Source organism: Budorcas taxicolor, chromosome 1 (genome assembly GCF_023091745.1).
Source record: "Budorcas taxicolor isolate Tak-1 chromosome 1, Takin1.1, whole genome shotgun sequence".
In the NCBI taxonomy this organism is placed as follows: domain Eukaryota; kingdom Metazoa; phylum Chordata; class Mammalia; order Artiodactyla; family Bovidae; genus Budorcas; species Budorcas taxicolor.
In genome coordinates this window covers 130,427,821-130,455,113 of record NC_068910.1, presented here as the reverse complement: position 1 = coordinate 130,455,113, position 27,293 = coordinate 130,427,821, and the positions used below count along the sequence as shown (strand labels likewise).

The following is a 27,293-nucleotide window of genomic DNA, read 5'->3' as shown; positions in this document are numbered from 1 at the left end:
CATAAATATCATAATTAAATCTTAATATAAAGGAATAAGTGTGTAGATTAATAAATGGAGAATTCCTTGTTTTAAAACCATTTAAAGACTAAGTCCTTGTTTTAGTATTTAGTCATAATTTCAATAGCTAGCCAAATTTTTCATAAGATAATTATTAAATATATTCATCTTTAAAATCTGACTAACATAGTCAAAATTTATATTTTCATTATGTATTCTGCCATTTAATGGCAGTACAAAATAGGTTATAGTACTAGACTTCCTTTTGCATAATGTAAATATACACCTATATGTGTAAGTTTTGGAAGAACTTCAAGTGCTTAGGGTTTAAAATATAGAACGGAAGCATTTTACTGCAAAGTTGAGAATGGTACATAAGAATATTGACTCTACAAGCCAGACTGCCTGGGCTCAAATCCCAGTTCTACCACCTACTAGTTGTATACATTTTTGCAGACTTCATAGTTTAGTTTCCTCTTGATTGGGACTATTACTGTCTAACTCATGGAGCTTTTGTGATAACATTATATGCCAGAAACTTCCTGGTATATGGTAAACTGAACAAAGATGAATTATTACTGTCATTTTTGTTTTGACATTATTACTGCCATTTTGAACTCCGTCTGTTCCACTAAAGTTGCTCAAGTCTAACACCAAATAGTACTGTTTATTTTAAAGCCTGTGAATTTATCTCTGTTCTAATTTAAAAATTTGGGACAATTGCACTAAAATAGTCTTAATGCTAACACATAGTATTTGAAACATCATCTCATAGATCAACAATATTCAGAATACACTTTATTTTATTTTTTTAATTTTTATTTTTACTATATTTTACTTTACAATACTGTATTGGTTTTGCCATACATTGACATGAATCCATCACGGGTGTACATGAGTTCCCAATCCTGAACCCCCCTCCCACCTCCCACCCCATATCATCTCTCTGGATCATCCCCGTGCACCAGCCTCAAATGTGCTTCTTTGGTTATTCAAAGGACAGAGTTAAACAGAAGAATTATGTTTAACGTTCATATTGGACATGGGAACTGGCACTCAGTATCCACTCCATTACAGCTTTTCTGTATTGAGGAATTTGAAAACTTAAAATACACATTCTCTGAATCCCCTTGTAGTTAGTGCAAAGATGAGAATTTGGTTTCACCATTTAAATGCACTAGTGTGTTTTACTGTTTTTTTAAATGAGTTAACATTTATTGAATACTTCAGTACCGGGCACTTTATACACATTACTGATTTGATCTTCACAACAACTATGCGAGGTAGGTGCTCTATCCTGATTTTGCAGATGAGGAAAATGAAGGTCAAAAAATGTTCAGAAAATTGTCTAATGTTACATAAGCAGTACTCATGGAGTCAGGATTCTAATCCAGATTTTTCTCACATAGTGTCTGTATGCTTAAAAACTAGGCTATTGGGTCAGCTAATATATTTGGTAAGGATTAGCAATTTTGATGATGTATTTAGGAGGGTTTAGGAGTAGCTTATGTAATGTCCATTGAGCTCCTAGTCTCTTGGGACCAGTTGTCTTCCATGTTAACACAGATTTCTCAGACAGAAAGGCATAAATATCACATGATAAGTTAGCTATGGGGAAGCAGAAGTCAAGAGTTCTGCCTCTCCTTCACTATTAAATCTAGTCTTATAAATAGGAAAAACACTGAGGGCAACAGCCGGTACCAACAAAGACACAGAGTAAGTTAGAAAATGGCAATTACTTTAGGGATACAAACTGCAAATATAAGCCATGCTGATCTGGGCATATCAGTTAGGATATACCCAGGTGTGAAAGCTTGTTTTAGGGCTTATTTGGAGTAATTTGGGATGAGTTACAACCCTCTTCACACTCACTTATCTAGGTTCAAGAATACATGGCAGAACTCTGAAAATAGTAAAATTTGTTCACCTAGCCAGGACTCTTTGGACTTGCTAAGTGAAAGTGCCTGTCTATTACTATCTTTTGGTGGCTGTTTTTTGTGAACATTGTTTCATTTGAGCTTATAATAGGGTAGTATCAATTATTAGATTACTCAACATGATGGTCTTTTTTTTCCCTACCCCATGTATGGCCCAATTTTCCCCATCTTGTGGTTGACTCATGAGGTCTGGCTGACATTACCATATCTGGGCAGCTCAGAGTCTTTGGCCATATTCTTCTGTCTTCAATAGGGCTGATTAACTTAAAGGATTTTTTTTTGTTGCTTAAATTGTTTAATATAATAAAGTCAATTTGCTTAATATTTTTTTCTTAATACAGTAAATATTCAACACAGATATGAATACTATAAAACACTTATGAAGAAATTTGGTTATAGCCCAGACACAGTCATTGTGAAAATTTATATTAAAGAAATGATACTAAATACAAAAACTTCTATTGATAAAATTATTCACTGTAGTTTTAGTAAGAGAAAAAAATTGGAAGCCAGCTATCCTTTACAATTCAGCATAAACTTATACGTACATTGTGCTGTGTATCACATGCTGCTGCTGCTAAGTCATGTCAGTTGTGTCCGACTCTGTGTGACCCCATAGACAGCAGCCCACCAGGTTCCCCCGTCCCTGGGATTCTCCCACTGGAGTGGGTTGCCATTTCCTTCTCCAATGCATGAAAGTGAAAAGTGAAAGGGAAGTCGCTCAGTTGTGTCCGACTCTTCACGACCCCGTGGACTGCAGCCTACCAGGCTCCTCCCATGGGATCTTCCAGGCAAGAGTACTGGAGTGGGGTGCCATTGCCTTCTCCAATGTATCACATAATAGAATATTATAGTCTTTAAAAATGTTTCTGAAATGCTTGTTGAATCTTATATCATGTGTTTCAGTTAGCTCTTTGCATACAGACCACTCCAAATGTTAATAAATGTAAACTAAAAATCATTTTGGGCTTCCTCGATGGCTCAGCAGTAAAAAATCCACCTGCAATGCAGGAACTGCAGGTTCAATCTCTGGTTTGAGAAGATCCCCTGAGAAGGGCATGGCTAACCACTCCAACCCATCTGCCAATGTAGGAGACATAAGAGGCGTGGGTTTCATCCCTGGGTCAGGAAGATCCCCTGGAGGAGGGCATGGCAACCCACTCCAGTATTCTTGCCTGGAGAATCCCATGGACAGAGGAGCCTGGGAGGCTACAGTCCGTATGGTTGCAAAGAGTATATGACTGAAGCGACTTAGCATGCACCACAATCATTTTATTATCCTTACAGATTGTGACAGCAAGGAGTTAAACTAAGGCAAGGTAGGGATATTATTTCCATGATGTCTGGGGCATTAGTTAGGAATACTTGAATGACTGAGGGCTTGGAATCTTTAGCAGGCTTCTTTACCCACATGCCTGGGTTAGAATGACTCAAAGGTTGAACTCAGTTGGGACTGTCAGTAGTGACTTTGTTAGGAGGCTTGGGCTTCCTCATGGCATGGTGGCCTTTTTTACATAGTGCATGGTGGGTTAGGGCCTCAAAAAGTTTGACAAGTGGTTTTGAAATGGAAGCAATCTTTCTGCTGCTTTGGTGTTACTGCAATGGAGATTTGCTTTATTTTTGAAAGCAACATTCCAGCGTCCAGTTGCAAGCTTTTTGTATGTCAAGAGGCAGTTGTAGTAGAATCCTGATCTTATAAAAGTGTGGTCTTCAGTTCAACAGTTGATTGGTAGTAGTCTTCTGATTCTAACAGTAGCAAAGTTGTCTGCTTCCTTGATGTATCTGTTGATGGCCTTATTCGGAAAGTCATACGTGTAGGCCAACCTTAGGGTTGTCTCCAATCTTTCAGTGACTTGATAAACACCTAGTTTCTTGTATTAAATCACTTTCTGCGTAATATCACTAGAATGGTTTTTGTTTCCCAGTTGCTTTCTGATTACAATAATGTTTTAGCTCAGCTATAGTGCTCTATGCCATTTATAGAAAATTCAACATTTTAAAAACTTCAACCTTAGAGCAATAAGCAGATTAAAACAAATGGGAAACTGTACAAAAAGCTTTTCAAGTCTAAAAAAAGAAATTACAAGTTTTCTTTAAATTAGCTGATTCTCTTGTATCTCTAAATCAAGATTTGATTTAGTGTATATATTGTATAAAGTACAACAATGACCTACTTACTGTTTCCAGTTTAAATTATTTTTAACATAGTCCTTGACAAAGTTTTATAGGAGTATGTAAATGAAGATTTAATTTTATACTTGGTACACTAGTCTAGTTAAACTTTTTACTATACCATACAATTCCTAGAAAATGAAAATTAGTATTATGCTTATGCCACAGGGGTGAGTCTATGGTGAAATAAATGTTGAACATAAGACTAAATCAAAAGAAGCATTGGATTTTAAAACTCAGGAAAATAAATGTAAAAAGACTTTAGCTTGGAATCTTTAGGAGTCTTTTTAAATGTAAAAAGACTCTGGCTTTTTACATAATATTGGCTATATAAAATATAGCTAATATCAAACAGTTGGTTAAAATACTTGAAAACTTACTTACCTTTACCTTTGCTTACTTTTATATTAATAGTTAAGACGAAACTCTTCTTTCACTCCCTCCCTTCTTACTCATTAGTAAGTAATGAGTTGGTTGGAGGACAAGCTGGTTCATTGACTTAATGTTGTTTGCTTGATTAATTTTAAGTAGGAAAATAATTTATTAAAGTATATTAGGCAGTTCACAATCTCAGGGAGAACCTGTGAGTTATACTCAGGTTTGCAGCCAAAAACAATACCCAGCCATACTGGAATTAGTTCCTTTTTAGATGATGCTGATGATGCAGGGGCCTATATACTATGAGCTGTGCTACTGCTGACCTGACATAGTAGGGCATCTCTGCTATTATACTCACTAAAACTGAGTGTAGTTTTTACCTTTATTTCAGTTTTTGACTATCAGATAAGGAAATATCATCTTTCCCTTTGTGCTGACACTTTTGAGGTTTTTAAGCTCTTGAGGGCACTTTTCTGAAGAACTTTAAGCTGAAGATCCAAAGTGACTAAATCACAGACCTCTCTTGAAGTTAGTTTGATTTTTATTCCCAGTTTTAATCTGGCTCTTCTATAGCAAAGTTTTCATGACTGATTTTTTACATGTTTATATACTCATTCATGTTTACCCTCTGCAATCCAAAGTTTCAAAAAGGTTCTTCTTTATTAATAATTTCCCTTTTGTTTTTTCAAGTTTAGTTTCTATTGCATTCATTTAAGTGAAGGTTTAAAAACTATTTGGGACCAAATTTCCAGTCTCTGAGAAAATTATCTCTTAATGACAATACTGCCTTAGGCTCTGTCACTTTCTAACCTGGAATAGCAAGTATTTTTAAATTTTTTAGCTTTAGTATAATTGCCATACAAAATTGTAAGAGATTTAAAGTGTACATTGAGTAGATCTGGTATACATATACATTAGGGAAAATTCTCATAATCTATTTAACACACCCATCTCCTCACACATTTATTTTTGGTGAGAATACAAGTTCTATCCTATTAGAAGGGTTCTATTAGCAAATTTCAATTATATATTACAGTGTTATAAAAATACTCACCCTATTTACATTAGGTCCTCTGACCTTATCTTACAGCTGAGAGTCTTTACCCTTTTATATACCTCTCCTATTATTCCCACTCACCAATCCCTGGCAACCACTATTCAACTGTCTGTTCTGAAGTTGATGTTTCTTTTTTTGTAGAGTCAACATAAACGTGATGCCATGCAGTATTTGCTTCTTCTCTCTAGCTTATTTCACATCACATCATGTCTACCACATGGTCCACCATTTTTCTGGCAAATACCACACTTTCAACCTTTCTCGTGGCTGAATAACATTCCTCTGAGTAAGTGTATCTGCTTTATCAATTCCTGTGTTGATGGACACTTAGCTTGTTTGCTTATCTTGGCTATTGTGAATAATGCTGAAGTAAACATCAGAATGCAGGTATGCCTTAATAGACTGTTTTCATTTACATTGGATATATACCTAGAAGTAGAATTGCTGGATCATATGGTAGTTCTAATTTTTTGAGGAACTGCCAAATTGTTTCCATAGTGGCTGCACTAATTTGTGTACCAAGAGTGCACGAGGTTTTGGTTTTTTTTCCTCTACATCTTCAGAAAAAAGATACTTATCTCATATTCTTGATAATAAGTTCAGTTCAGTCACTCAGTCATGTTCAACTCTTTGTTTCTGCAGCCCCATGGACTGCAGAACGCCAGGCATGCCTGTCCATCAGCAACTCCCAGATCTTGCTCAAACTCATGTTCATCAAGTTGATGATGCCATCCAACCATCTCATCCTCTGTCATCCTCATCTCCTCCCACCTTCAGTCTTTCCCAGCATCAGGGTCTTTCCCAACGAGTCAGTTCTTTGCATCAGGTGGCCAAGGTATTGGAGCTTCAGCTTCAGTATCAGTCCTTCCATTGAATACTCAGGACTGATTTCATTTGGGATTAACTGGTTTGATCTTGCTGTGCAAGGGACTCTCTCAAGACTCTTCTCCAGCACCACAGTTCAAAAGCATCAATTCTTCAGTGCTCAGCTTTCATTATGGTCCAACTCTCACATCCATACATGACTACTGGAAAAACCATAGCTTTGACTAGACAGACCTTTGTCAGTGAAGTAGTATCTCTGCTTTTTAATACACTGTCCAGGGTGTCATAGCTTTTCTCCCAAGGAGCAAGCAACTTTTAATTTCATGGCTGCAGTCACCATCTGCAGTGATTTTGGAGCCCAGAAAAATAATCTCTCACTGTTTGAGTTGTTTCCCTATGTATTTGCTATGAAGTGATGGGACTGGATGCCATGATCTTAGTTTTCTGAATGTTGGGTTTTAAGCCAGCTCTTTTGCTCTCCTCTTTTGCTTTTATCAAGAGACTCTTGAGTTCTTCACTTTCTGCCATAAGGGTGGTGTCATCTGCATATCTAAGGTTATTGATATTTCTCCCAGCAATCTTGATTCCAGCTTGTGCTTCATCCAGCCAGGCATTTTGCATGATATACTCTGTATAGAAGTTAAATAAGCAGGGTGAAAATATACAGCCTTGACGTACTCCTTTTCCTATTTGGAACCAGTCTGTTGTTCCATGTCCAGTTCTAACTTGTTTCCTGACCTGCATACAGATTTCTCAGGAGGCAGGTCAGATGGTCTGGTGTTCCCATCTCTTGAATTTTCCACAGTTTGTTGTGATCCACACAGTCAAGGGCTTTAGTGTAGTCAATGAAGCAGAAGTAGATGTTTTTCTGGAATTCTCTTGCTTTTTCTATGATCCAGTGGATGTTGGCAATTTGATCTCCAGTTCCTCTGCCTTTTCTAAATCCAACTTGAACATCCGGAAGTTCTCAGTTCACATGCAGTTGACACCTAGCTTGGAGAATTTTGAACATTACTTTGCTAGCGTGTGAGATGAGTGCAACTGCGGGGTAGTTTGAGCATTCTTTGGCATTGCCTTTCTTTGGGATTGGAATGAAAACTGACCTTTTCCAGTCCTGTGGCCACTGCTGAGTTTTCCAAATTTATTGGCATATTGAGTGCAGCACTTTCACAGCATCATCTTTAAAGACTGGAAATAGCTCAACTGGAATTCCAGCACCTCCACTAGCTTTGTTTGCAGTGTTATGTCCTAAGGCCCACCCACTTGACTTTGCACTCCAGGATGTCCAGCTCTAGGTGAGTGATCACACCATCGTGGTTACGTGGGTCATTAAGACCTTTTTTGTATAGTTCTGTGTATTCTTGCCACTTCTTAATCTCTTATGCTTCTGTTACGTCCATACCACTTCTCTCCTTTGTTGTGCCCATCTTTGCATGAAATGTTCCTTTGGTATTTCAGATTTTCTTGAAGAGATCTCTAGTCTTTCCCATTCTATTGTTTTCCTCTGTTTCTCTGCATTGATCTCTGAGGAAGGCTTTCTTGTCTCTCCTTGCTATTCTTTGGGACTCTGCATTCAAAGGGGGAAAAAATCTTTCCATTTCTCTTTTGCCTTTTGTTTCTCTTCTTTTCTCAGGTATTTGTCAATTGACAATAGCTGTTCTTATTACAGTGTGGTGTGTTAGTTTCAAGTGTGCAGCAGAGTGGTACAGGTATGTGTATATATACATATGTTTTTCAGATTCTTCTCCCTTGTGTTGTTGTTGTTCACTCACTATGTTGTGTCTGACTCTTTGCAACCCCATGGACCCCAGCATGCCAAGCCTCCCTGTCCCTCACGATCTCCCAGTGTTTGCCCAAGTTCATATCCATTGAATCAGTGATGCTATCCAACCATCTCTTCCTCTGCCACCATCTTCTCCTTTTGCCGTCAATCTTTTCCAGCATTAGGGTCTTTTCCAGTGAGTCAACTCTTTGCATCAGGTGGCCAAATTATTGGAGCTTCAGCCCCTCCAATGAGTATTCAGGGTTGATGTCCATTCAGATTGACTGGTTTGATCTCCTAGCTGTCCAAGGGACTCTCAAGCATCTTCTCCAGCCCCAAAATTCAGAAGCATCAGTTTTTCAGTGCTTACCCTTCTTTGTTGTTATAGGTTATTACAAATATTGAGTGCAGTTCCCTGTGGTATACAGTAGGTCCTTTGTGGTTATCTATTTTATATATAGTGGTATATATCTGTTAATTTCCAATTTATTCCTCCCTCTTTTCCCCCTTTGGTAACCATAAGTTTGTTTGTATTCTGTGGGTCTGTTTCTGTTTTGTAAATAAGTTCATTTGTATCTTTTTTTTTTTTTTTAACATTCTACATAGAAGTGGTATCATATGATGTTTCTCTTTGTCTGGCTTACTTTGCTTAGTATCATAATCTCTAGGTCCACATATTGCTGCAAATGGCATGACAGCTATTCTAAAATGTTTAGGATGATATCTCATTATGGTTTTGATTTGCATTTCTCTAATGATTAATGCTGTTAAGCACCTTTTCATGAACTTGTTAGCCATTTCCATGTCATCTTTGGAAAAGTGTCTATTTGGTTCCTCTGCCCATTTTTTAAATCAGATTGTTTGATTTTTGTTGTTGAGTTCTATGACCTCTACATATTTTGATTTTAATACCTTAGAAGATGCGTGATTTACAGATATTCTCTCCCATCCTGAAGGTTTCCGTTTCATTTGTTGATGGTTTCACTTGTACAGAAGCTTTTTTTAGTTTGTAGTTTATTTTTGGTTTTGTTGCCTTTACTTTAGGTATCAGATCCAAAAAAAAATATTGCTAGGACTGATGTCAACAAGCATATTGCTTATGTTTTATTCTAGAAGTTTTAAGGTTCCAGGTCTTATGTTCAAGTCTTTAATCCATTTTGAGTTGCTTTTCTGTATGGTGTAAGATAGAAGTTAAGTTACATTCTTTAACTGTCCAGTTTTCCTAGCACCATTTATTGAAAAGAATACTTTCCTTATTGTATATTTTAGGCTTCTTTGTCATAAATCAGTTGGCCATATGTGCATGACTTCATTTCTGGGTTCTCTTTTCTGCTTCATTGATATGTTTGTTTTTGTGCCAATACCATATTGTTTTGACTGCTATAGCTTTATTATAAAGCTTTGAAACCAGGAAGTGTGATGCCTCTAGCTTTGTTCTTCCTTCCCAAGATTGCTCTGACTATAAAGGAGTCTTCTGAAGTTCCATACAAACTTCAGAATTTTGTGTTCTATTTCTGTGGAAAATACCATTGGAATTTCCATAGGTGGTTACATTAAATCTATATTGGACATTTCAAAATATTAATTCTTTCAATCCATTGGCATGGAATATCTTTTCATTTTTTGTCTTATTCAATTTCTTTCATATTTTATTTTCAATGTACAGACCTTTTACCTCCTTGGAAAAATCTATTCCTAAATACTTTATTCTTTAAAGTGCAATTACAGATGGAACTGTGTTCTTAATTTCTCTAATCTTTGTTGTATAGAAATGCAATTGACTTTTACATATTGATTTTATACTTGAAATTTTGCTAAATTTGTTGATTAGTGTTAACGGTTTTTGGTAGAGTGTGGTTTTCTATAAAGATGTCGTCTGTAAATAGAGAACGTTTTCCTTCTTCCTTTTTTGGATGCCCTCTATGTGTTTTTCTTGAAATTGCTCTTGCTAGAACTTCCAGTACTATATTCAGTGAAAGTAGTGAGAATGGGCATCTTTCTCTTGTTCCTGATCTAGGAGGAAAATCTTTTTACTTCTAAGCATTATGTTAGTTGTGGCCTTCTCAGTATATGGTCTTCATTATGTTTAGGCACATTCCCTCTAGGCTCTGTTGTTAATTTTTATTAAAAATAGATATTGAGTTTTGTCAGATGCTTTTCCTGCATCTATTAAGATTATATGGTTTTTATTCTTCATTTTGTTAATATGCTATATCACATTAATTTGCAGATGTCAAACCATCCTTTTATCCCTGTAATAAATTATACTTGATCATAAGATCCTCTTAAAGTACTGTTGAATTTAGTTTGATAGTATTTTGTTGCAGATTTTGTATCTATATTAGCCAGCGATATTGGCCTATTGTTTTCTTCTCTTATAGTGTCCTTTCTGGTTTTGGTAATGGTAGTATTGCTCTTGTAAAATGGGTTTGAAAGTGTTCACTTCTCTTCTGTGCCGCCTGCCAATGCATGAGACATAGAGAGATGTGTGTTTGATCCCTGGGTCAGAAGATCCCCTGGAGAAGGAAATGGCAACCCACTCGTGTATTCCTGCCTGGAGAACTCCATGGACAGAGAAGCCTGGTGGGTTAGAGTCCATAGCGTTGCAAAGGGTCGGACATGACTGAGGTGACTGAGCGTGAGCATGAAACTACTGTCCTGTCCTAAGAGGTCATTAATACTTTTTCTGCTTCATCTAGCCTACTATTGAATGCCTCTATTAAATTCTTCTCTGAAGGTATGGTATTCTTCAGGTCTGTGATTTCTGTTTGAAAGTGAAAGTGTTAGTTGCTGAGTTGTGTCCTACTCCTTGGGGCTCCATGGACTGTAGCCTGCCAGGCTCCTCTGTCCATGGAATTCTTGAGGCAAGACTACTGGAGTGGATAGCCGTTCTCTTCTCTGGGGAACTTTTCCACTCAGGGATTAAACTCGGATCTCCTGCATTGCAGGTGGATTCTTCACCATCTGAGCTACTTTCATATATTTTCTATCTCTTTGTTTAAATTCTCACTTTGTTCAGTGTGTTGTTCTCTATTTTGAACACTTTATCAGGTTGTGTCACTTATCTCTGTTTCACTATGGTCTATTTCTGGAGTTTTATCTTTTTGTTGCAGTTATGTTCCCGTTTCTTCATTTTCCTACACTCTCTGTGTTGGTTTCTACACAATAGACAAAATAGTCATCTCCCCCAAGCTTGATGGAGTGGCCTTTTATAGGAGATGAACCTTATTATTCAGCCTAGCGTGAGCTCTTGGTGGTCTTTCAATTCCTTGTGATTGTCTGAGCTCCTTTTTTGTTCTTAGTGGCTCCCAGCATTTGAGAGTATGCCAAGACCTGTTTGGGCTTCCCTTGTGACTCAGCTGGTAAAGAATCTGCCTGCTATGTGGGAGACCTGGGTTCGATCCCTTGGTTGGGAAGATCCCCTGGAGAAGAGAAAGGTTACCCATTCTGGCCTGGAGAATTGCATGGACTGGATAGTCCATGGGCTCACATAGAGTCGGACAAGCCTGAGCAACTTTCACTTTCACAAGACCCATTTCCATGTGGGTGTTATCTCATTCATCCAATATTTAGGCGTTAATAAGCTAGTTCTAGATAGTTCTAGATATTAAGAGGTGGCAAGAATACACAGAAGAATTGTACAAAAAAGATCTTCATGACGTGGATAATCACGATGGTGTGATCACTCATCTAGAGCCAGACATCCTGGAATGTGAAGTCAAGTGGGCCTTAGAAAGCATCACTACGAACAAAGCTAGTGGAGGTGATGGAATTCCAGTTGAGCTATTTCAAATCCTGAAAGATGATGCTGTGAAAGCGTGGCACTCAATATGCCAGCAAATTTGGAAAACTCAGCAGTGGCCCCAGGACTGGAAAAGGTCAGTTTTCATTCCAATCCCAAAGAAAGGCAATGCCAAAGAATGCTCAAAACTACCGCACAGTTTCACTCATCTCACATGCTAGTAAAGTAATGCTCAAAATTCTCAAAGCCAGGCTTCAGCAATACGTGAACCATGAACTTCCTGATGTTCAAGCTGGTTTTAGAAAAGGCAGAGGAACCAGAGATCAAATTGCCAGCATCCGCTGGATCATGGAAAAAGCAAGAGAGTTCCAGAAAAACATCAATTTCTGCTTTATTGACTATGCCAAAGCCTTTGACTGTGCGGATCACAATAAACTGTGGAAAATTCTGAGAGAGATGGGAATACCAGACCACCTGACCTGCCACTTGAGAAACCTATATGCAGGTCAGGAAGCAGCAGTTAGAACTGGACATGGAACAACAGACTGGTTCCAAATAGGAAAAGGAGTACGTCAAGGCTGTATATTGTCACCCTGCTTATTTAACTTCTATGTAGAGTACATCATGAGAAATGCTGGACTGGAAGAAACACAAGCTGGAATCAAGATTGCCAGGAGAAATATGAATAACCTCAGATATGCAGATGACACCACCCTTATGGCAGAAAGTGAAGAGGAACTAAAAAGCCTCTTGATGAAAGTGAAAGAGGAGAGTGAAAAAGTTGGCTTTAAGCTCAACATTCAGAAAACGAAGATCATGGCATCCAGTCCCATCACTTCATGGCAAATAGATGGGGAAACAGTGGAAACAGTGTCAGACTTTATTTTTTTGGGCTCCAAAATCACTGCAGATGGTGACTGCAGCCATGAAATTAAAAGATGCTTACTCCTTGGAAGAAAAGTTATGACCAACCTAGATAGTATATTCAAAAGCAGAGACATTGCTTTTCCAACAAAGGTCCGTCTAGTCAAGCCTATGGGTTTTCCAGTGGTCATGTATGGATGTGAGAGTTGGACTGTGAAGAAGGCTGAGCACCGAAGAATTGATGCTTTTGAACTGTGGTGCTGGAGAAGACTCCGTTGAACTGCAAGGAGATCCAACCAGTCCATTCTGAAGGAGATCAGCCCTGGGATTTCTCTGGAAGGAATGATGCTAAAGCTGAAACTCCAGTACTTTAGCCACCTCATGCGAAGAGTTGACTCATTGGAAAAGACTTTGATGCTGGGAGGAATTGGGTGCAGGATGAGAAGGGGATGACAGAGGATGAGATGGCTGGATGGCATCACTGACTCGATGGACATGAGTCTGAGTGAACTCCGGGAGATGGTGACGGACCGGGAGGCCTGGTGTGCTGCAAAGAGTCGGACACGACTGAGCGACTGAACTGAACTGAACTGCTCCACAATGTTGTGTTGGTTTCTGCTGTACAACATGAATCAGCTACATGTATATCCTCCTCTTCTCGAGCCTCCTTCCCTCCACACTCCGCATCCCCGCCCTCTAGGTCGTCATAGAGCACCGAGCTCAGCTCCCTGTGCTATGCAGTTGCCTCCCTCTAGCTTTCTACTCTACGCATGGTACTGTATGTGTGTCAATGCTACTCTTTTAGTTCATCCCACCCTCTTCTTCCCCAACTGTGTCCACAAGTGTTCTCTGCATCTGCATCTCCACTACCTCTTATTTAGACAGAGCATTAACATTTTCTTTGATTATCCTTCTGTAATTGTATTTTTTTTTTCTTTCAAAAGAATGGGAAGCACATTTCACAGTATTTCATGCCTTGATTTTTTTTTCATTTCACACTTGCCTTGGAGACCATAATATATAGGTATTCTTGATTGTTTATATAGAGACAAAGTTTCCATTTGGGGGCTATATAACAATTTGACTATTTTCTTATTAATGAGTCCTAGGGTTTCAGTCTTTACTACTTCAAAGCAAACTTTAATGACCACAGTAATACTTCTTTGTACATGTGTGATTATATCTGTAGAATGAATTCTCAGAATTGAAATTTCTTGGCAGAAGAATAAACATTTTAGATTTTGATGGCAAAAGGTTTCCAAAAATAATTAACCAATTTACATCCCCAGCAACAGTATATATGAACTTCAGTTTCCCAACATCTTCACCAATTTTTGCTTCATACAATTCTTTGATATTTATTGCTGTAATAGGAAAAATACTATTTTAACATTCACTTCTTTAATAATGAGTTTCGGTACCTTTTTAATTTATTTTCAGTTCAGTTCAGTCTGTTCAGTCAGTCAGTCGTGTCTAACTCTTTGCGACCCTATGGACTGCAGCACACCAGGCCTTCCTGTCCCATCACCAACTCCCGGAGTTTACTCAATCTCATGTCCATTGAGTTGGTGATGCCATCCAGCCATCTCATCCTCTGTTGGATGGCATTATTTATTTTAAAGACACTTATTTCTTCCTCTGTGAACTACCAGTACTTAAACTTTATAAATTTGTCTAGTGTTTTCTTCCTTTTCTTGTTTTCATGTATGAGAACTTTCGACATTATAGAAACTAGTCTTATTTGTCAAATTATTACAGACTGTCATTTGTCTTTTTTTCTCTGTATAATCAAATTTATCAATTTTTTTTTTGTTTTTACATGGGTATTGACTTTTATGCCATCTGTAGCAAAGCCTTTTTAAAATTAATTTTTATTGGAGTATAATTGCTTTACAGTATTGTATGTTTCTGCTGTACAGCAAAGTAAATAATTACATATACACATATAATTATGATATAATGTCTCATTTTAGATTTTTTTTTTCCATTTAGGTCACAACAGAGAATGGAGTAGTTCCCTGTGTCATACTGTAGGTTCTCATTATACATATCTCTATTTTACACACAGTAGTGTATATATGTCAATCCCAGTCTCCCAATTCATCCAGTTACCATCCCTAGCTCAGCTGGTAAAGAATCCACCTACAATGCAGGAGACCCCAGTTCAATTCTTGGGTTGGGAAGATCTCCTGGAGAAGGGAACAGCTACCCGCTCCAGTATTCTTGTCTGAAGAATCCCATGGACAGAGGAGGCTACAGTCCACGGGGTGGGAAAAAGTCTGACTGGACTGAGCGACTTTCACCATCCCTTACCTTCTTGGTATCCACAACTTTGTTCTTTATATCTGTGTTTCTATTTCTGAGCAAAGCCTTACTCCAAGAATATATTTTTTAATCTCAGTTTTATTTATTTTTTTTAAATATATTTCTCATGTTTTCTTCTAGCATTTTTATGGTTTCTATGTATTTTTATCATTTAGAATTAATTTTGGCTTATGGAGATTATTTTTCAGATGCCTAGTTAAAGTCATTCCAACATTTATTGAATGACCTACCCTTATTTACTTTTTGAATGACCTACCTTATTTTCAAGGCTACTTTTTTTTTTCTGCATCTGGTTCAGAAATAATTTACTCAAATTCAAATGAACGAAATAAAACAATGTGCAAGTTTTGGATGTATCTAGATCTTTTTCAGCACTTGACTCTAAGACTACTTATTTACAATGACAAAATTTATGTATGAATTTGGGTGTTTTTCTGGATTTTCTGTTCTACTGATTGAACTTTTTATACATCAGTACCAAAAATCGTATGATTATTAGTAGATATATGTTTTAAAATGTAATTTTATATTGTATTTAACTATCTGGTAAGGCTAGACCTCATTTATGATTCTTGTTTTTCAGAATTGTCCTGGCTCTCATATGCATACCTTTTCAGATGAATTTTAAAATTATAATTTTTACTCCTCTGAAAAATACTGTTATTTTCAGTGGAATTATTTATTTCTAAAGTATAAAATGTATACCAATTTCAAATCTTCTTGTCCAAAAGGAAGAAAGCAGTGTATGTTTTATAATTAATACAAGTCCTTTAAATGTTCTTTAATGGAGGTTAAATCATTTTCACATAGATCCTATGGATTCAAGTTCATTACTCCATATTTAATCTTTTTGATAGCATTATAAATGAGTTTTTCCCAAGTGTAAAGTTGACTTTTGTTTATTTAGTTTCGGAGTATGAATTTGCAACCAGCCACATCACTGCATGCTCATTCTGTATTTTTATTAGTTCCTGTTGATTCTCTTAAGATTTCAGGTGTAAAAATTTATTCCCTATAAGTATACTTCTTATTGCATTTTTTGAACACATATATGTAATATATCTTTCCCCTATTTAACTGCATTGACTAGAACTTTAAATGTAAGCTAAGAATCTACAGATTGTAAACTCTTAGTTTTTGGATGTCTAAAAACACATTGTTCCCCCTCATTCTTGGATCCTTATTTGACAATTACATTCCTTAGCACAGGTTGTGATATAACTGACATATTACACATAATTAATAACATTGGCAACCACTAATCTGTTCTTAGTCTCACAATAAAAATAATACATATATCCATCACTTCTGCTTAGTGTCCTCATTTCTGTCTCTAATCCCTCTGTGCTGCCTCTCCCTGTTGGCCCTTTACCCTTAACAGCAACTAATGTACTTTGTGTTACTATACATTAGTTTACATTTCACATAATTTTATATTAGAGCAGTCATACAATTACACTTGATTTTATCTGGCTTCTTTCACTATGATTACTTTGAGATTGCACCATGTTGTCTTGTTTCCACAGACCTAATTTCTTTTTATTGTTGAGGAGTATCCCACTATATGAGTATGCCACAGTTTGCTGAACTGTTTACCCACTGATGAATATTTGGGGTGTTTCCAGTCATCAGTTATCTCTTAAAGATATTTATAAACTGAGTCAGTAACTGTTTTTCCTTACCCATACATTTACCATTTCCAGTGTTCTTCAGTTCTGCATAGCTCTAGATTTCCTTCTGGTATTTTCCTTTTTCCAGAAGGGCTTCCTATAAAATCTCTTGTAGTTTTGGATTCTTTTAGCTTTTGTCTGTAATTTTTTTTTCCTTCACTTTTCAATGATATTTTGTCAAGTACAGAATTGTAGTTTGACAATTTCTTTCAGTCCTTTAAAGATGTTCTTCCACTATCTTCTTGCTTGTATAATTTGAGGAGAAGCTTGCTGTTATTTGTTCCCCTATATGTTAATATTTCTATTTTTTGCTGGCTGTTTTTTTAATGACTTTTGATTATGACAAACTTTGGTGTAATTTTCTTCATGTTATGCTTGAAGTTTGTTGAGCTTCTCTCATCTGTGGATTTACATGTTCATCAAATTAGAAAGACTTTTGGCATTACTTTTTCAAACATTCTTTTCTGTCTCATCATTTCTTTCCTTGGAATTCTATTGCATGTTTATTAGATAACTTGAAGTTGGACAACAGATCACTCATTCTCTGTTCACTGAGTTTGGTCTTTTTCTTACTTTGCTTAATTTTGAATGGTTAATTGAATTCAGCACTGTCTTCTTTTTTACTGTCAATTCTGACAGTCTCATCTACTATATATTTCATCTCATATATATTGTTCACTTATAGATGTTTATTAGGTCTTTTAAAATATTTTCCATGTCTCTCTTTTTTTTTTAATTTTTATTTTTACTTTATTTTGCTTTACAATACTGTATTGGTTTTGCCATGCATTGACATGAATCAGCCACGGGTGTGATGCTGGTGCTTTCCTCCATCTCCTTGAATACAGGAGGTACAGATCTTCCTCGAGTTGTGACAGGGTTACGTTCCAATAAAGCCATCATATATTGAAAATATCCAAAGTCAAAAATATATTTAATACACCTGACCTACCAAAAACCATAGCATAGCTTAGCTTATCCTACCTTAAACATGCTCAGAACACTTACAGTAGCCTATAATTGGGAAAAATCATTGAACACAAAGCCTGTTAAATAATAGTGTTGAATATCTCACGTAATTTATTGAATACTGACACTGAAAAACACAATGTTTGTACTGGCACAGAATGATTGGAAGTGTATCAGTTGTTACTCCTCATGATCATGTGGTTGACTAGAGGCTGTGGCTCACTGTTGCTGCCCAGAATCGTGAGAGGGTATTGTGCTGCATATTACTAGCTTGGAAAAGATCAAAATTCAAATTCTGATGTATGGTTTCTACTGAATGTGTATTGCTTTTGTTGTTGTTGCTTAGTATTGCTTTTGCATCATCATAAAGTTGAAAAATTGTACGTTGAACCACTGTAAGTTGAAGATAATCTGCATATTTACAGTAGCTGGTTTAATGTCCTTGTCCACTGGTTTTTTTCTATGTGTCATTTCTGGGTCAGTTTCTATTGGTGGATACTTTTTCTTTATCATAGATTGTCTTTTCCTGTTGAAACAGTATCATTGCCTGGATGTCAGACATTGTAAATTTTATGCTATTAAGTGCTATTTTTTTCTACTCTCTCTATATTAATTTTTGTTCTAGGGTACAATAATGTTTAGAAATGGTAGTGTTTTGATTTTTATTTTGAAATAAATATCTAACCACACCAAATTGCCAGAAATTATATAGGAGAGCAGCATAGCTTATGGGTCAATGAAATGAATGCCAGTAGTAATACAAGGAAGAGGAGGGAAAAGTTAGAAATACTTTGTTATTATAAAGTACTTTCACTATCCCTGAAGCAGTACAGTATTATTTTAAAATGAACTTGTATCCATTGTAAATATATACTGCAAACTTTAGGGCAACTGCTAAAATAAAAAGTAAACTATAATTGATAAACTAAGAAAAGAGAGTAAAAGGAATCATATAAAATGCCCAATTCAAAACACACAAAGAAATCAGTGGAAGAAGAAAATAGGAACAAAAAAGAAGGGAAATGAATAGAAAATAGTAACAACTATGGTAGACATTAGTCCATATAATCACTTTAAATGTCACTTGTCTAAATACATCAATTAAACTCTCAGTGATTCAAAAGAGACCCAACTACATTCTCTACAAGAAATTTAAGAATACGTATATAGGTTAAAAGTAAAGGGATAGTGAAAGATGTAACAGCTAATATTAATCAAAAGATTAACAGACTTATATACATATATATATATATATATAGGCTTCCCAGGTGGTGCTCGTGGTAAAGAACCTGTCTGCCAATGCAGGAGACTCATAAGAGACATGAGTTCAATCCTTGGGTTGGGAAGATCCCCTGGAGGAGAACATAGCAACCCATTCCAATATTTTTGCCTGGAGAATCCCATGGACAGAGGAGAATCCCATGAACTGGTGAGCTACAGTCCTTAGGGTTGCAAAGAGTCAGCCACAACTTAAGCAACTTGACACAGCACAGAACATGTATATACATGGGCTTCCCTGGTGGCTCAGACAGAGAATCTGCCTGCAATGCAGGAGACCTGGCTTTGATCCCTGGGTCAGGAATATCCCTCGGAGAAGGGAATGACTACCCACTCCAGTATTCTTGCCTTGAGAATTCCATGGACAGAGGAGCCGAGTGACTAAAGTTTTCATAGCTCACCAGGGGTGGGCTTTCACTTTCACAGCTCACCAGGTTCCTCTGTCCTTGGGATTTTTCAGGCAAGAATAACGAGTGGGTTGCTATTTTCTTCTCCAGTGGATTTTCCCTACCCAGGGATTGAACTCACGTCTCCAGCAGCTCCAGCATTTCAGGCAGATTCTTGACGCACTGAACCATCAAGGAGCACTGCCCCCTCCCCCCATATACACATACATAACGTATTTATAGACTGTTGCTTAGTATGGTGAAGAACACTGTTAGACCAGTGAACTCCATAAGCACTGGCTCATTGCCGTACTTCATTTGTTGTGAAATGAGTTCCTTGATGAAAAGCAAAGCTGTGTGAAATACCATAATGATAAGGCATAGCTCGGTGGTAGAGAATCCACGTGCCAATGCAGGAGAGGTGGGTTCAATCCCTGGGTCGGGAGGATCCCCTGGAGAGGACATGGAAACCCACTCTAGTATCCTTGCTTGGGAAATCCCATGGACAGAGAATCCTGGTGTGCTACAGTTCATGGTGTCATGAAAGAGTTGGACACAACTTACTGACTAAAAAACAACAAGCCCATGGATAATAGTTCTGGCAAAAGCATTCAATTCAGGAAAAGCAGATCCATAATCCGCAGTAAGTATATATTCTAGCAAGAACATACGTTTCTTCCATGCTGAAAGTAGTTCAGTGTAATCAACCTGCCACCAGGTAAGTGATCACCTGAGAAATGGTAACATTGCAGATAGTGTTGACTATTTCAGTTATCATATTGAGCATTCAGCAGTTGTAGCCAAGTTGACCTTGGTGAGTGGAAGTCCATGTTGCTGAGTACATGCATAACTTATGTCCCTGCCACCATAGATACTGTTTATTAGCTCATTTGGCAATGACATGGTGGCTGGGGAAAACAGCTGACTGATATCTACAGAATGGGTCACTCCATCAACTTGAGTATTAAGATTCTCCTCAGCTGAGGTCAGAAAAATTTTCTATATGCTAACAACAGAATTTGAAGTTAAAAAGAAGTAAAATTTACCTTCAGTTCAGTTCAGTTCAGTTCAGTCAGTCAGTCGTGTCCAACTCTTTGTGACCCCATGAATTGCAGCACACCAGGCCTCCCTGTCCATCACCAACTCCCGGAGTTCACTCAAACTTACATCCATCGAGTCGGTGATGCCATCCAGCCATCTCATCCTCTGTCATCCCCTTCTCCAGCTCCCAATCCCTCCCAGCATCAAAGTCTTCCAATGAGTCAACTTTTCACATGAGGTGGCCAAAGTACTGGAGTTTCAGCTTTAGCATCACTCCTTCCAAAGAAATCCCAGGGCTGATCTTCAGAATGGACTGGTTGGATCTCCTTGCAGTCCAAGGGACTCTCAAGAGTTTTCTCCAATACCACAGTTCTAAAGCATCAATTCTTCGGTGCTCAGCTTTCTTCAGTCCAACTCTCACATCCATACATGACTACTGGAAAAACCATAGCCTTGACTAGACGGACCTTTGTTGGCAAAGTAATGTCTCTGGTTTTCAATATGCTATCTAGGTTGGTCAAAACCCTCCTTCCAAGGAGTAAATGTCTTTTAATTTCATGGCTGCAGTCACCTTCAGTTCAGTTCAGTCGCTCAGTCGTTTGTGTCCGACTCTTCACGACCCCATGTACCGCAGCACGCCAGGCCTCCCTGTCCATCACAAACTGCCAGAGTTCACTCAGACTCACGTCCATCGAGTCAGTGATGCCATCCAGCCATCTCATCTTCAGTCGTCCCCTTCTCCTCCTGCCCCCAATCCCTCCCAGCATCAGAGTCTTTTCCAGTGAGTCAACTCTTCGCATGAGGTGGCCAAAGTTCTGGAGTCTCGGCTTCAGCATCATTCCTTCCAAAGAAATCCCAGAGCTGATCCCCTTCAGAATGGACTGGTTGGATCTCCTTGCAGTCCAAGGGACTCTCAAGAGTCTTCTCCAACACCACAGTTCAAAAGCCTCAATTCTTTGGCCCTCAGCTTTCTTCACAGTCCAACTCTCACATCCATACATGACCACTGGAAAACCCATAGCCTTGACTAGACGGACCTTTGTTGGCAAAGTAATGTCTCTGCTTTTGAATATACTATCTAGGTTGGTCATAACTTTTCTTCCAAGGAGTAAGCGTCTTTTAATTTCATGGCTGCAGTCACCATCTGCAGTGATTTTGGAGCCCCCCCAAAATAAAGTCTGACACTGTTTCCACTGTTTCCCCATCTATTTCCCATGAACTGATGGGACCGGATGCCATGATCTTCGTTTTCTGAATGTTGAGCTTAAAGCCAACTTTTTCACTCTCCACTTTCACTTTCATCACGAGGCTTTTTTAGTTCCTCTTCACTTTCTGCCATAAGGGTGGTGTCATCTGCATATCTGAGGTTATTGATATTTCTCCCGGCAATCTTGATTCCAGCTTGTGTTTCTTCCAGTCCAGCGTTTCTCATGATGTACTTTGCATATAAGTTAAATAAGCAGGGTGACAATATACAGCCTTGACGTACTCCTTTTCCTATTTGGAACCAGTCTGTTTTTCCATGTCCAGTTCTAACTGTTGCTTCCTGACCTGCATACAGGTTTCTCAAGACACCTTAGTACCCTCAAAATTAAAATACTTAACGTATAAATCTAACAAAGCATTCACATAAATTTAACAAAACATGTACCAGATCTATATGAGGAAAACTACAAAACTATTAAAGTTCCTTACTGATGAAAGAAACTGAAGTCAAATAAATGGAGACAGATTCCATGTTCATGGATAGGAGGGCTCAATATTGTTGAGACATGAGTTCTCCCCAAGTTGATCTGTAGCTTCAACACAATCCCAATCAAAATTCCAGCAAGTTATTTTGTGGATGTTGACAAACTGATTCTAATGTTTATTTGGAGAGGAATAAGACCCAGAATACTAAAGGAAAGGAATAAAGTTATAGGAATGACACTACTTGACTTCACGACTTACTATAAAACTAAAGTACTGAAGATAGATGATATTGGTGAAAAAATAAATAGATCTATCATTCCAAAAGAACAGAAAGCCTAGAAATTGATCCAACAAATATAGTCAACTGATCCTTGACAAAGGAGCAAAAGCAATGTGATGGAGAAAAGACAGTCTTCTCAACAAATAGCAGTGGAACAACTGGATATATACATACACACAAAAATGTAAACAGATTTTACAACTTTCAAAAAAACTCAAAGTTGATCATAGTCCTAAATGTTTAACACAAAATTGTAAAACTAGTAGAAGAAAACAGAAAATGTAGATGACTTTGGGTTTGATATCTTTTTAGATATAATAACAAAGGCACAATCCATGAAAGAAAATTGGTAAATTTGACTTCATTAAAATCAAGAACTTTGTAAAAGACAGTATCAAGAGGATGAGAAGAAAAGCTTCAGAATGGAAGAAAATAGGTATAAAATATATACCTGAAAAACATTAACTAACATAAACAAAGAACTCTTAAAACTCTTAAAAAGGAAACAAACCACCTGACTTAAAAAATGGACAAAAGATCAGAACAGATACCACACCAAAGGAGACAGATGACAAAATGAGCACATAAAAATATTTTAAATTTCAAATTAAAACAAGGATGAGAAACTGGCAAAAATGTAAAACACTGTCAACACCAAATGCTAGAAAAGATTTGGAATAATGGGATATAACTGATAGTGGGGATGCAAAATTGATTGTGCAAAGACTTCTTAAAAAGCTAAGCATACTTTTACCATATGATCCAGCAATCAGGCTCCTTAGTATTTACACAAAGAGGCTGAAAACTTACGTACACATAAAAACCAGAATGGATAAACTGTGGTATATTTGAGACAATGGAATATTACTCAGTGCCAAAAGAATGAGCTATAAAACCATGTGTGATTTTGTGAGTCCAACTGTGTCACACAAAGTTGAACACACAAATGTTCCTGACGTTCTCCACAGACAGTAGAAAGATCTGTGGTTGCTAGGAGTTGAGGTGGAGGAAGTGATGACTAGGCTGACAGAAGATTTTCAGATCAGTAAAACTATTCTGTATTACACTGTAATGTATTATATAATGATGGATACCTGTCATTATGCCTATGTTAAAACATCAAGTATGAGCCCTAATGCAAACTATGGGTTTGGGGTGATGATGATGTATACGTATGGTTCACAAGTTATAAAAATGTACCATTCTCGTGGAGGATGTTAATAGCAGGGGAGGCTCTCTGGGGAGAGGGAGAATATGCAATATGTAAAACTGCTTTAAAACCTTCAGTTCAGTTCAGTTGCTCAGTCATGTCCGACTCTTTGTGACCCCATGAATTGCAGCACGCCAGGCCTCCCTGTCCATCACCAACTCCCGGAGTTCACTCAGACTCACGTCCATCGAGTCAGTGATGCCATCCAGCCATCTCATCCTGTGTCGTCCCTTCTCCTTCTGCCCCCAATCCCTCCCAGCATCAGAGTCTTTTCCAATGAGTCAACTCTTCGCATGAGGTGGCCAGAGTACTGGAGTTTCAGCTTTAGCATCATTCCCTCCCAAGAAATCCCAGGGCTGATCTCCTTTAGAATGGACTGGCTGGATCTCCTTGCAGTCCAAGGGACTCTCAAGAGTTTTCTCCAACACCACAGTTGAAAAGCATCAATTCTTTGGCCCTCAGCTTTCTTCACAGTCCAACTCTCACATCCATACATGACCACAGGAAAACCCATAGCCTTGACTAGACGGACCTTTGTTGGCGAAGTAATGTCTCTGCTTTTAAATATGCTATCTGCTAAGTCGCTTCAGTTGTGTCCGACTCTGTGCGACCCCATAGATGGCAGCCCACTAGGCTCCTCCATCCCTGGGATTCTCCAGGCAAGAACACTGGAGTGGGTTGCCATTTCCTTCTCCAATGCATGCAAGTGAAAAGTGAAAGTGAAGTCGCTCAGGCGTGCCTGACTCTTAGCGACCCCATGGACTGCAGCCCACCAGGCTCCTCCGTCCATGGGATTTTCCGGGCAAGAGTACTGGAGTGGGTTGCCATTGCCTTCTCCAAAATATGCTGTCTAGGTTGTCATAACTTTTCTTCCAAGGAGTAAGTGTCTTTTAAAACCTTACTTACATTAAAATTAAAAAACGGGAATCCTCGTACATTGTTGTGCTGAGTCACTTCAGTTGTGTTCAACTCTTTACAACCTTAAGGACTGTAGCCTGCCAGGCTCCTCTGTCTGCAAGAATATCGGACTTGGTTGCCATGCCCTCCTCCAGGGGAACTTCCTAACCCAGGGATCAAACCCATGCCTCCTGTATCACTTTATCACTAGTGCCACGTAGCACAGCACCACGTCTTTACCACTAGCACCACCTCGGAAGCCATAACTATACACTGTTAGTGGGAATGTAAACTGGTGCAGCCACTGTGGAAAACAGTATGCAAGTTCGCAAAAAACTAAAAATAGAACTACCATATGACTCAGCAATTCCACTCCTAGATTTTTATCCCCCCAAAACCCCAAACACTAATTTGAAAAGATACATGCACCCCAATGTTCATAGCATTATTTACAGTTGCTAAGATATGGAACTACTTTTGTTCATCAACAGATGAATGGATAAGACGTTATATATACATATTATACATACACACAGAATGGAATACTACTCAGTCATAAAAGGTTTTCTTGCCTTTTGCTGCAACATGGTTGGTCTTGTCAGGTGTTACGCTAAATGAAATAAGTCAGAGAAAGACAAATACTATATGAGACCACTTACATGTGTAATCTAAAAAATATAGCAAACTAGCGAATGTAAAGAAAAGAAAACTCAGATAAAGAGAACAAACTAGTGGTTATCAGTGTGGAGGAGGGAGCAGGCAAACTACTGGGTATGAGATAGGCTATAAGGATGTATTGTGCAACACAAGGAATATAACCAATATTTTGTAGTAACTCTAATTAGATTAGAACTTTAAAAAATAATATATTTAAAAGTGTACAGGGAAGTCCATGTACTCTTCACTCATTCCCCCATCACTAATATCTTGTATAACTACAGTTTAAAATCAAAACCAAGATGACATTGGTGCAAGTCACAGAGCTTACTCAGATTTTGTCAGTTTTAAATGTATTGTGTTTGTGTGTATGTGTGTGTAGTTATATGTAATTTTGTCACATGTAGATTTGAGGAACTACCACTGTAATCAAGATTCAGAACTGTTTCCTCACCAACAGGGTCTCCTGTGTTACTCCTTTATAGCCACACTAGTCCTTCCCTCACCCATTCCTAACTTTAGGCAAACATTAATGAGTTCTCCAGCTCTGTAATTTTGTTATTTCAAGATTACTATATAAGTGGATTCATATAGTATTTAACTTTTTAAGATCAAATTCCCCCCACCCCCAACTCAGCCCAGTTTTCTTGAGATCCATACAAGTTGTGAATATCAATAGCTTGTTTTCTTTCATTGCTGAATAGCATTTCATATTATAACATGCTCCATTTTGCTTAACCATTCACCTGTTAAAGTACATTTGGGTTGTTTCTAGTTTTTGGCTATTAAATTTAAGCTGCTATGAATTCTAAATATAAATTTTTGAGTGAAGATCACTTTTCATTCTCTTAGAATAAGTACCTGCATGCTAAGTCACTTTAGTCATGTCTGAGTCATTGCAACCCCATGGACTATAGCCCACCAGGCTCCTCTGTCCATGGAATTCTCCAGACAAGAATACTGGAGTGGGTTGCCATTTCCTTCTCCAAGTACCTAGGAGTGAAATTGTTAGCCAATATTGTAATTGTGTTATTCTTGATAAGAAAATGCCAATCTGATTTCTATGATGGTTGCACCATTTTGCATTTCCACCAGTAGAGTATGAGAGTTTCAGTTGATCTGTGTTTTGTCAGTATTCTTAATTTTAGCTATTCTAATGGGTATTTAGTGGGATTCCATTGTTGTTTTAATTTGAATTCCTCGAGCAGCTTATGATGTTGTATCTTTTTATGTGCTTATTTGCCATCTATCTTCTTTGGCAGAGCCATTTCAAGTAGTTTGCCCATTAAAAAAAAATCTTTTATTTTGGAATAATTTTACATTTAGAAGAAAGCAGCCAATACATAAATTTCTTATTCTCCTTTCCCAATGTCACCTTGGTGCATTACTATTAACTGAACTCTAGATTTCGTATTTCACCAGTTAAAAAAAATTTTTTCCTCCAGTTTTTGAGGTGAGATTCATCTGAAGCAATTTTAAAATGTACAATTCAGTGGTAGTTAGTACACTCACAGTATTGTGCAACAACCACAACTATATAGCTCCAGAACATTTTCATCACCACTAAAAACAGCACTAACACATTAAGCAGTCACTGCCCATTCTACTCTTCCCTAGCCACTGGTGACTGTCAGTCTACTTTCTGTGTCTAGGGATTTAGCTATTCTGGATATTTCATATAAATGAATTCATGCAGTATGTGGCTTCATGTCTGGCTTCTTTCAGTTCATGTAGTGTTTTTGAGGTTCATCCATGTTGTAGCATGTATCAGAACTCCCTTTTTAAAAATAAAATATTTAACAAATGTGGTAAAATTTATCATCTAAACCAATTTCAAGTGTACAGTTCAGTGGTATTAAACACATTTGTACTGTGTAGCAGTCATCTCCAGAACTCTTTTCACCTGGTGAAAATGAAACACGTTACTCATTAAATGTGAACTCCCCAGTTCCTCCTCCCCTGGCTCCTGGCATCCACCATTCTACTTTCTTTCCCTGATGTGACCATTCTGGGTCCCTCATATAGTTGTGATCATGCAATTTTTGTCTTCTTGTGACTGGCTTCTTTTACTTAGCATAATATTCTCAAAGTTCACTCATGTTGTAGCATGCATGTGAGCTCAGTTGTGTCTGATTCTTTGTGAACCCATGG

General features: G+C 37.7%; 1 protein-coding gene across 1 annotated transcript in view; it reads right to left on the bottom strand.

Moving 5' to 3' along the window:
- The window catches only part of STXBP5L (syntaxin binding protein 5L), a 308,945-nt gene that overhangs the window by 23,859 nt on the left and 257,793 nt on the right, over positions 1–27,293 (bottom strand). The window lies entirely within an intron of this gene.